Source organism: Ailuropoda melanoleuca, chromosome 13 (genome assembly GCF_002007445.2).
Source record: "Ailuropoda melanoleuca isolate Jingjing chromosome 13, ASM200744v2, whole genome shotgun sequence".
Lineage (NCBI taxonomy): Eukaryota > Metazoa > Chordata > Mammalia > Carnivora > Ursidae > Ailuropoda > Ailuropoda melanoleuca.
This window is the reverse complement of record NC_048230.1, coordinates 23,947,973-23,960,472: the sequence shown is the minus strand read 5'-3', so window position 1 is coordinate 23,960,472 and position 12,500 is coordinate 23,947,973. Positions and strand designations below refer to the sequence as shown.

Here is a 12,500-nt window from a genome sequence, read left to right as displayed (position 1 = left end):
GAAGGCATGAAATTGTAAGACGGTGAGACAAAAGTTTTAGGAAACTTGCCCACTAGGTGCTGAGGGTGAAATTGTTATCTAAAGGTCTTCAGTTTAGTCTATTCCTTGGTTTCTTTTTATGCTTATGGGGAAAATATTTTAATTTATCCACAAAGATCTAGCCAGAAAGTGTTGGGGAGAAGTTTAAATTCAGAGCTCTACGATATTGTTGGAGATGAGGAGTGGAGAAAATCTAGAAATTGGCCTCTTCAGAGTCTTCATATTTAATGTAATCGTAGGAAGAAAATACTACAGTGTATGTGATTTGGTGTTTAACAGAACTTTAGGTTGCCTTAAAGTAGAGAGAGCCAATAAGCTTAATTTAGGGAGCTTTCATCTTCAGTACTTCTGAACTATAAAAGTCCAGACCGTCATTAAAATTACTGAGTGAACTTTTAGCAGTTAACAGGAATCTTGAAAGAGAAACCCAAATACTAAAGATCCTTTTGGGGGGATAGCCTTTTGCCATTGAAGTCTGCTCTTTATTATTTTGCTATTTTCTTTTAGATTGAGTTACAGTTGGAAGGAGTTCTTTTGTAGTACGTGTTTTAAAATTGCATTGCTGCATCCTATTTTTGTAATTATCTTATATTTTAATTTGTAGTTTACCTGTAATGGTGGTACTATCATAATAAAATTTATTGCTTTGTTAAGTATATCTATTTACCTTAAACTAAACCAATTGAAGGTTTCTAAAGGTGTCTGATATGATAAAGAAAGAATAAGAGGGGATTAAAAAACCCTCCTTCTACAGTATTCATGATTAGCTTTTGGTTTATAAATAAACATTTTACTCTTTTATTATGATATGAAGTGGTCCACGCCAGAACACAAATGGGAAAGGCTGGAAATGATATGTGTTAATGAGTTTAATTATCTGAGTATTTCTTAAAGTCATATACCTCTTCTTTTTTTTTTTCCCCCCCATTTACCTCTTCACTGACCTAGTTTACAAGTAGTAAAACAATAAACTGTTAGGTCTCTTATGAAGTAGTAAATTTATTGCTAATTGATTGAAAACATTTTAAATATTTAGTTTCAGTGGATAAAACATGTAGACAAAATAAAGCAGTCTTTTCATTCCTAAAACATTTACATCATGTTATTTTTTTAATCCTCAAAATTACAGAATGGTTTTTGAAGGACTGATAATTTTATGATTGTAAGTAGATAGCCGATCCCTGAGAATTTTTGTGAGGGAAGGAAATTTTTTTTAGCAAATACTAACTCATTTCAAATTAATTACGGTTAATACAGAAAGTGAAAGATAGTTTTCTTTTTCTTGGTCACTTTTTTTTCTGGGTGGAAGATAAAATTCATCTTTTTATAGTTGATTCTTTAAAATCTTATAAGGAATATTATGTGCATTATGCTTTTAGATGTTGTAAGTGCAGGCCACACACTTTAACTCTCACGCTCAGGGCTGGAGCTGTAGAAAAAAGTTTTAAGTTAAAATAAAGGGAGTAGAGTACTTGTTAGTCAGATATGTAGCATCTTGTAGAATAGCCAAAGTAAATGACAGTTGGGTAAAAGAGTTAAAGAGATGCAGAGATGTGAAAATTATTGTTGTCCTTTGCTGTATCACTTTGGCATTAACTTTCTACAAAAATAACCCTTATAAGCTAACATAATGAGTGCTAACGTGTCTCTCAATTGAAATTCTTCATCTAAGAACGTTTTATTACATTACTTATAGTATACATTGTTTTGTGGCAAATTTTGATAATTTCCTTTCAGACTTAATAATTGTTATTGAATCCTGCCTACCAGGCCCTGAGCTAGATGTTTTACCTCAGTTACTTCTAATTCTTACAATTCTGTTTTACAGTTGAGGAAAGCTAGGGCCTAAGAAGTGCTTAAGTTGCACAGCTAGTAAGTGGGGGAGCCAAGATTCCAACCTGCATTTTTTTTTTTTAACTTCACTCTGTCATTCTGCTCTGTTTTTAGCATAACATAGCCAAAAAGTGTGTGGATAAGAACTTTCCTAAATTTCTTCATCCAGTATATTTTATTTTGTCTTTGCTATCAAGAATGAAGTTGTCCTTCATTTGAAGTACTATAATGTGTTACTTTAAAAAAAAAAAAAATTGGGGGGGAGGGGCAGAGAGAGACTCTTAAGCAGGAGCAGGCTCCATGCCCAGTGTGGAGCTGGACTCTGGGACTGATCTCACAACTCTGGGATCATGATCTGAGCTAAAATCAAGAGTTGGATGCTTAACCAGCTGAGCCACCCAGGCACCCCTATGTGTGTTATCTTAACCCTCAGTGAGGTTAGTGACAGACATGTATAAATATATCTAAGCTAGCCTTTGAATATAAGTTTAGATTTTTTTCAGTAAAGCCTCTCCATTTCATCATTCTTTTAGTAGCTCCACTATAAGATGATAGTACTATTGGAGGAAAATTTCTGTCTTATTTGAGTTCATTAAAAAGTCTGGCATTATCTATTGTTAAAACATTAACCAACATCACAGATACTACTTACAGTTTAATCAGTGCCTGGAAATGTTACGACTCACATAGTTAGGATATGGTAAGTTCCAATTTGGATACTTTGAATCCCTGTTCATTATTGTTTTTTTTTTTACACCTAACTGCTGCCTTGAAAAATGTATAATATTACAGCCTGTAAGATTAAATTGTAATACTTATTTGCCTGCTTCATTTTATTAAGTCAGTTTGTCCAAAATAAGAAAAATCATAAAATGTGGTATGGCAGAGAGAATATACTGTATTGGGAGTTGAAAGAACTGGATGTTAGTTAATCTTGATTTTTGTGACCAATTAACTATAACTTTGGTCATTTCTTTTTACTTCTCCAGTTTGGTCATTTGCCTCCTTTGCAAAACAAAGAATTTAGAATCAATTGTTATGGTTCCTTTTGTTCCAGAATCCTATGAGTCTATAATTTTTAAAATAAAAGCAGAGGATCACATTTCCATGGCTGTTTCTTCTAGAACAGCCACTCCAGTATTGCTAAAGTTTGTAGGCAGAGTTGCACAGTACTGCTAAGGCTTCAGTAATTACCTTTTTTTCTCCCGTAAGGTTTTATCTTCTAATCTAAAGAACATTCTGCGTGGTAAATGACCATCTTTTCCTAATTGGTGCACGTGGAAAATGTTACACATTTTCCCAGTGGGTGACAGCCATTTGTTTCATTCTATTTGAAAAGCCTTGCAATGGGAAGGAATACTGGTAAAAGTAAGGAATTTTGTTTTTAACGTTTAGAGATTAGTTTGAAACCAGTTATCTAATATTATACAAGGTCCAAATTAGAGGTCTAGGCTTTTTGGGCCAATTAAGACAATCTGTGTTTTTTAAAAATAATGTTATTGATGTTTATTGTATAATTATGGGCCCTTTTTACAACTTTTTTTTTTTTTTAAGATTTTATTTATTTGAGAGAGAGAGCAGAAGCAGGGGGAGCAGCAGAGGGAGAGGGGGAAGCAAGCTCCCTGCTGAGCAGGGAACCAAAGGCGGGTGGTTGGGTGGGGCTCTGTCCCAGGCCCCTGGGATCATGACCTGGGCCGAAGGCAGTCCCTTAACTGACTGAGTCACTCAGGTGTCCCTCCTTTTCACTTTTTGAAGCACGGTATGTTGTATCATGTACTTTAGTAATTCATTATTTAAAAATCAACATATGTTTGTTTCTTTCTACACTCTACATAAGATAAATCATTACACATTGGAAATTATGTTTTCCGTCGTTGTTAAAAATTTTAACTTGGCAAAAACTTTACAAAGTGTGTTCTTGATATTTAAGTCATACGTTCTTATTTCTTGGCTGTAATCTATTTCTGCATCGAAAATTTTCATTCATTGAATCAGTATTAGGAGTGTTTAGAAGTATTTACACTTTTAAATTTTTATATTATGTTTTAGGTTATTTGTCAGTTTTAGCTGTTAGTGTTGATGTCACTTTTTAATCTTAATTTCTAAAATCCTTCTATTTTTATCTCCTAAGTGTCTCTTTTCAAATCTTGGTCTCATTTTTCTTGCAAATTATTAAGTACTTTTGTTACAGGCCAAGGATTCCATTCCCAGCCCTTAGATTACAGTTTCCCTATTGGTGACAGATTGGGAACTGAATTAAAATTTTCAGTAATCTAACTAATACTGCGGTTTGGAAGGGTATTTTTAGATGTTCAAAATAAAATATTCCGTTACACCAGGAAAATCCAAGGGAGGGAGGAAGAAGAAAGAATGCCCTTAAACTGACCAAATTTAGCTGCTTGTGCATAGTTGTCTTTTATACTGTTTTCCTACTTGGTCTTCCAGACTTGGTAGATTCTTAGATCAGACCCCTACCTGAAAATTGACTCCGAAAAATGAAGGCATACAACTTGGTTTTACAATTTTATGTCTTAGTGCATTTGGACCCATTTGATAAAAGATTTTAACTTAATAGCAACTAACAATAGGTGGTGGTATTGAACTGTGTAATGGTACTTGTTCTTGATTCATTTTGCTTAATTATATAACTTTTAAAAATGAAGATATGTATTCAAATGTAAATAAACCCAAAACATACTTGCATTAGCTTTTGAAGACTTTCTGTTGAAAGAATGGCTTTGCTGGGTAGTGATTTTCAGCATGTATCTAATAACTATCAGGCATAATAGTTACAGCTATAGGTTAAGTAACCAGTATTCCCTAATCATTTTTCCTCCAATTTGGCTTTACGATATTCTCTTGGATTTAATAAGCCTCATATCTGATGGTCATAATCAGGTGGAAATGTAATTTCAGTAATTTTTGCTCAGTCTCTTAAGTTGCTATGACGTTAAAGTCACCAATTAAATCATGGTAGACAAAAATTTAGTCAATTATGAAACATATATTGGCAGTGCCTTCTTCCATTTTTGTCCTTGAATTTTGTCCCAGGAATTTCTAGTGAAAACTAAAAAGGAGAATACTGTGTAAGCAAGGAGCAAACTGATCTTATGCATTACTTTGGCGCTAAGACAGAAATCATCTCTAACAACATGGGGTGAAGGTTAGCAATAAATCAAATGCCTGCCCGATTTTATGTAATCAGATATACCAACTATTATGGTATTTGTTGGTTAGCGTGACTTCCTAATCAACTAGAGGATGCAGGCAGATATAATTTCATAATTGTTTAAAAGTAAAAAATGGGAAAGCATTTTCAGTTTTACTTATACTTGAAATAAGAAGAAGCCCTAGGTGTAGCTATTATAGGTGCTTCGAGTTTGCTTTACTGTCTGCAGAGTGAAGTGATTTATGTGGCAGGGAAGAAAGGCAAAAAGAAAACAGTAAAATTTCTAGATTAGGGCAGGTTTTTAAATATAGAGTACCTATTCTTATGCATATGTCACCCTTGGTTGACAGTTTAGGCCCAGGGAAGGTCTTTGCCACTCTATGTATACTAAATTGCAGTTTACCAACAAAGAGCTGGTTGGTTTTGTTACGTTTTTTGTTTCCTTTTTTCCTCTTTCAAGGTGGGTAGGGAGAAGAAAAAGAAAGGATTTGCATTGCCTGCAAATTAACGATTTAATGTTAAGTGTAAATGTTAGCTGCAAAGTTTTCCAGAGTTCTCTGTTAGAATATCATCCTTTTTTTGTCATGTTATTTTTGTTTGTTTTGTTTTTAAATCATTCTTTGTCATCTTCTTTTTTGAACCAGGTTATTTATATATTTTAATGTTATAATTTTAAAGTTAATTTGAGTAAAAAGGATGAAAGTGTTAAGGCGGTGTCTTAAGGATTTTACAAACGGAAATAATACAGTTCTGAACTATGAAATAAATACATGTATTTTAAAAATATGCATTATATGTATATATAATGATATGTATATAATAATGTGTATGTGTGTACTGGTATCTGTATGTCCTTTCTGGACCTCGATCCTGCAGCTGTAAGTTCTTTTCTAACACAGAAATTCTGTGATTCTCGGGGCACCTGGGTGGCTCATTCGTTAAGCGTCTGCCTTCAGCTCAGGGCGTGATCCCAGCGTTCTGGGATCGAGCCCCACCAGGCTCCTCTGGGAGCCTGTTTCTTCCTCTCCCACTCCCCCTGCTTGTGTTCCCTCTCTCGCTGGCTGTCTCTATCTCTGTCAAATAAATAAATAAAATCTTAAAAAAAAATTCTGTTATTCTCTATAAATAAATCCCCCAACTTGCTGCAGATTAGAGACTAGGTATTCAGTTTGTTGCCAGTGTTCTTATATTTCTTTGCTTACAGCTGCTAGTAAAGACAAAGCAGCCTGTGTGATCTTAACCCATATTCTACTTTGGATTCTTGCTTGTTTTTGCTCCAAATTCTGATAGAAGTAGAGGTGGACACTTAAAGGAAAAAAACAGATCAACTGGTGTGTATCTGTCTAAATGAGCACTTTTGCCAAAGGAGTTGAGGAATGAATATAATGATTGTATGATATCCTGGAGTGCAGTGTGCTGTGGTTCAGTTTCTTAGGATGTATGGAATTCATTTATTTATATAATGAGAATCTATTTAAGAGCATTAGCTTTGTCTGGGCTCTGAGTTGAACTCTGAAGTCTGAGTTTGAACCCTGGCTTTGCCACCTACCATCTATGTGAGCTTGGGCAAGTTATTTAATCTGAGGCTCAAATTTTAAGTATCTAAAATGGGTATAATGCCTACTTCACTGGATTGTAAGGATTTAATTCTGTAATGTTTGCATAGCACTTAACAAGTTGTCTACTGAACAATAAGGGCTCAATAAATAATGCCTGTTATTATATTACCCTGTGGAATCTGCCACACAATAAGCACTCAGTAAGTGATGACTCTTATTATATTACTTTTGGAGTAAAAGTATTTTTTTTTTTAAGATTTTATTTATTTATTTGACAGAGATAGAGACAGCCAGCGAGAGAGGGAACACAAGCAGGGGGAGTGGGAGAGGAAGAAGCAGGCTCACAGCAGAGGAGCCCGATGTGGGGCTCGAACCCATAATGCCAGGATCACGCCCTGAGCCGAAGGCAGACGCTTAACCGCTGTGCCACCCAGGCGCCCCGGAGTAAAAGTATTTTTAATTCGACTTTTTGTAAATCATCATTTTAAATGTTTTAAAGGAATTTACTATTTAACTATTACAAAGGAAAGAGTGTAACTAATTATCTCTTTGTTCATCTGATTCAGTTTTATATATTGGGTTTATTAAACAGGAACACCTATGAATTTTAATCAATGTAGTTGAAGAGTAGTAATTTAGCAGTGTTTCAGTCTGAAGTTTATACTGCAACCGTTATTGTATTCATTGTTAAGCAAATGTGGGTAAATGCCTCCTAGGATGAGAATCTGGCACCAAATTGTAAATTGACATTTAAAACACTAGATCAGTCAGCTTTTACCCAGAAACCGGTCATTCTTCCTTCCCTGATTTGTAGAAAATAAAGCTATGGGATGACCGAACATGGACAAGTAGAGTTGTATTTATTTTTGAAAAAGAACTCTGCATTGCTAATACCATTTCCACACACTCATCCTTATCAGCTTTTTGAAAACTGTTTACATGTCCTTCATGTAAAGAAGCCCATGTTGAAAAAAATCACATCCTAACTTATTTCTGTCCTAACTTATTTCTGCATCCCATTTGTGGGAAAGAAACCTGACCTGTTTTGGAATTCTCCTTGGATAAGTTAAAACATTTATATAATAGTATAATTTTCCTAACGTATTCTCATGAATGGTAACTTCAGGAAGATACGGGACTTAATAGTCAGTACTCTTAGTCACAGCTGACTGGTACACAAAAGAAGTTTCCCAAATCTAGATATCTACAACGACAAAAAAGGCAGTCTCACCGAGGTCAAAACATTCCTTAAAAAAGAATAATTGTATTTAGGTTATATGCCTCAAAAGGTGGATTGTAGGCCCTAAGTGACATAAATTTCATCTGAGCTCATCAGTCTCTGGTCTAGACAGTAAAGTTTGGCCAAATATAGGAATCAAAATCTCAAAGGACCTAATGTTGGCACTATTGCGAACTTACACTGAGCCCTGGGAAAAACCACTTACCTCTCTCTGTCTTTAGAGCTCTAAAATAAGATTTCCAATGTGTATTTCCCTAATTTAATACAAACTAGATTAATGTTAAAGATGAAACCTAATGTAATGTTGTATGTCAGTTACACAGCTCAGTTTAAAAAAAAGATAAACCTAATGCTCTTTCTGATAGTACTTCCCAAATTAAGTGGACATTATTAAGGAGGAAGAAGTGAAACTAAATTTCATTTATAGAAACAGAATGTCATAGTAGAAATAAATAAGGAAGGACCTGAGTGTCTATTAGAATCACCAGTGAAGTTTTTGCCCCATACTGATCCCTTAAAACTGTTGGACCTGGTATGCAGGTTTCAGAAGGTCGCTTGGAGATAATGATGTAAATTTCTGTTAAAGAAACACTGGGATAAGGGATACAAAGGTAACTTGGATTTGCAACCTGAACTCCAAGGAGAAATAGATTTACCTACCATGAATTTGACATCTTAAAATCAGTACGCCTTCTCTCGTTTCTATCCTATCCTAGATGTTTTAGTCCTAGAAACAAGATGCATTATCTAATATACAGCACCTAAAATACAGTTATTTTCTCACTTGTATGCTGTACATGATCAGATACATTCAGTTTCACCAGTGAAACCACCAGAACACGCTATACATCCTCTCAAGCTACGAAAAACACTGGGAGCTCAGGAGAGCTTATCTGACTGTCTAGGGCTCAGAAAAGCTCGGTATAGAAAACCAAGATATACTGTGGGTAGGAATTCAGTACTATTCAAAATTTACTTAACTACCAACTATGTGTCAGATATTGATAAGTGTTAACGGTACAAAGCTGCTCTAAAACATCGTCTCTGCGTCAGTGAGTTTGTGGTCTAGTTAGGAAGAAGGATAATTAGTGGGTTCTGGTAAATGCAGTGTTAGAGGTATGGGAAAGTGATAAGAACCAATTTTATGAAAAGTATTCACAGTGCTTTTAAAAGAAAACAAAACCCACTGACCCTGCTTTTAAAAATAGTAGCACTTTACTGTCAGGTATAAACTCTTAAAAATGCAAGCGTGAATTACTTACCCCTCTCTGTGACATTCTCTGCATATTTACAAGACAGGAGAAAGGGAAAAGATAGGCAGGTTTTTTATTAGTAATTTCTTTGGGTTTGCTGACCCATCTTTAGGAAAACAAAACAGTAGCACCACTAATGGTGGAGCTAATCAGAGTAACTGCTCCTCACTAAAGCCGGACATTCCTTTGAGATTTAAACAGAAATTAAACGAGGTTAGAGAAAGAGTTAACAGGAAAGTAACTCTTTGACTGGTAGTTCCAGGAATTCATTATATAGTTTGTAGTTATACACTGGTGCTCCATTTGTTTTTCATGCGGTTAAGTAAGTCTCCTTAAGGAATTTATGAATGACTCTACATAATGCTGACTGTCATGTACATAGGGTATCCTGCTCACCCGCCCCTTTAGTAGGAGAGAGATTTGAACTTCTCAAGTAACAAATTAATATAGTGTTTTACATATTAAAGAACATGTTCCCATTTATGATTTCATTTGAACTTTAAAAAAATCTTATGTGTTGGAGGATATTTCTCTGCTATTTTATAGATAAGAAAGCAGATGCTCCAAAAGGCTGTTATTTTCCCAACATTAAATAGCTAAATATAAAAGCCAGAACTTTAATCCAGTTGACTTGAAGTCTGCTATACTTGTCTCTAGTGTATGCTAAGAATGAGTTGTTTTCAACAATTTATTCATTATTCCTCTTTTGATCCATAACAGGCATTTATAAGATGTTGGTTAGAACTGATTTAACACTTGAGTTTGTGGCCACAGAATTGAGGAAAGTTAATTGTGTGGGGGGATTGCAGAGTATGGGAATAGAACATATACTTTGGCTTATTAGCCATACTTACTAGCCAACTTAAATAACTCTCTTAAACAGCCATGAACAAATATTCTGTGTAAAGAATACCGAGGTACCTGTGTAAATTATAGTTGGACCAAAAGCTGTTAGTATATAATCCATAATGGTCTAGTAAAACCGATCTGATTACTTTCTTTACTATAATTCTTCGTGAAGACTAGGAATGAGATATTAAAACAGTTTAGTAAGTATTTGTAGAATCTTGACTATAAGTTTGCGAAGCTTCATATTAAGGCTTTTTGCAAGTTTTGTTCTTCGGTTTGACTTACAAAGTCTGGGCAGCATTTTACTCAATTTCACATAATGTATTATTAAAGATGAAAAGTAGCAATATGCTACCATTGAGTTAAAATAATAACAATTTTGGATATAGTATTTTATAAACAAACATTTCTAGATAAAAGATCAGGTAGGTCTAGTATAATCAAAATGTTTTTAATATCAGAAAGTACTAAGAAACAAACATCATTTTTATGGTATTTATATTATTTATTTCTCCCCCCCCTTTTTTTAAGATCTTATTTATTTGTTTACTTGAGAGAGAGAGCACAAACGGGGGGAGGGCAGAGGGTGAGGGACAAGCAGACCCCCCACTGAGCAGGGAACCCCCCCCCCTCGAGGCTCAATCCCAGACTCCTGGGATCATGACCTGAACCACTCAGGTGCCCCTATTTATTTCAATAATGTAAAATTTGCATTAAAAATGACCCCATCCAGGGAAGCCTCGGTGCCTCAGTTTGTTAAGCGGCTGCCTTTGGCTCAGGTCATGATCCCAGGACCCTGGGATTGATGCCTGCATCAGGCTCCCTGCTCAGCGGGGAGCCTGCTTCTCCCTCGGCCTGCTGCTCCGCCTGCTTGTGCTCCCTCTCTTTCTCTGACAAATAAATAAAATCTTAAAAAAAAAAATCCCATCCATAAAAATAAAAGGCGTTTTAGAATTATGGCCAGGATCTATCTGACCCTTTTAACCACTATCAAATACATGTTAAAATGAATTGTGTAATTAACTCATTTTAGTCTTTTTTTTTTTTTTTTTTGTAAGTCAACTCTAGGCCTAATGTGGGGCTTGAACTCATATGACCCTGAGTTGCATGGTCTACTGACCCAGCCAGCCAGCCACCCCCTACCTTTTTAGTCTTGACAATCCTGCATACCTACCTAGGATCCAGTTTTGTTCTTCTATGTTTTATATGCTCTGGCTGTAGTCAGGTGACTGGGGTTCTGTTGGTATTGCCAGTAACAGTATTGTTTCAGAGTTGAATTAACACGAGAGTGATAAACCACAGGGTCAATGCAGCATTAGTCCGGGAACTAGGGGAGAATATATATGCTCCACGTTATTGTAATTGGACTGTTTTTCTTCTGTGGAATTAAGCCTGGACACACATTCAGGTTGAAGGTGCAGCTAGTCAAATAGTATGTGTACGGACGCCTGGGTGGCTCAGTCAGTTAAGCATTTGCCTTTGGCTCAGGGCATGATCCCAGGGTTCTGGGATGGAGTCCCGCAACAGGCTCCTTGCTCAGCAGGGAGCCTGCTTCTCCCTCTGCCTGCTGCTCCCCCTACTTGTGCTAATGCGCGCACTCTTTCTGACAAATAAAAAAAATCTTTAGAAAGAAAAAAAAATAGTATTTGTAGGTAGTTGTTTCCCTTAATGCCAGTAGTACTCTCAAATAAAATGGAAGTCTAAGTAAAATTTAACGAAATCTAGCTCAGTAAACTTTCTTGTAGCTTTTATTTATTGTGTCGGAGTTGGACCATGGCTGATTAAGTGGTGTGCTCTGTGAAATGTTACCATTATTGGGGCACCTGGGTGGCTCAGTCGTTAAGCGGCTGCCTTGGGCTCAGGTCATGATCCTGGCATTCTGGGATTAAGCCCCTCAGCGGGAAGCCTGCTTCTCCCTCTCCTGTTCCCCCTGCTTGTGTTCCCTCTCTCGCTGCCTCTGTCAAATAAATAAATAAAATCTTCAAAAAAAAAAAAAGTTACCATTATTTTAGCTAAGGGATATTAGCATCAGCCTCTTTGGCTGTCCTAAACTAGCTTCAGGTCCCTCAGCTCACTGTACAGTGTTTCAGGGACGTGTTTTTCTGCCCACTTCTATCTTATAGGCCTGTGGTCTAATTTGGGACTGAAAATGGAGGTTAAATTAAATTATTTATTCCTGGAAGAGAAATAAAAGTATAATTTTCTATTTAACTTAAAGTGAGTTTCAAGTGAAAAGTAATTCCTCTATCCCCTATCTCCAGAGTAATCATTGTTAATTGTTTATTACATACTTTCATGAATTATGCATCTGTTATGTATGGTTATGTTCATATTTTATGAACAAACAAGACTATACCGGACATAAGGTTTTTAGCATCTTTTCCCCTCTTTTCTATTTTTTTATTATATTATTTATTTTTTAAAAGATTTTATTTATTTATTTGTTTAACAGAGATAGAAACAGCCAGCGAGAGGGAGCACAAGCAGGGGGAGTGGGAGAGGAAGAAGCAGGCTCATAGCAGAGGAGCCTGATGTGGGGCTCGATCCCATAACGCCGG

At 35.8% G+C, this 12,500-nt stretch overlaps 1 protein-coding gene across 3 annotated transcripts in view; it reads left to right on the top strand.

Moving 5' to 3' along the window:
• FBXL20 (F-box and leucine rich repeat protein 20) overlaps positions 1-12,500 on the top strand; it is an 88,325-nt gene that overhangs the window by 2,200 nt on the left and 73,625 nt on the right. The window lies entirely within an intron of this gene.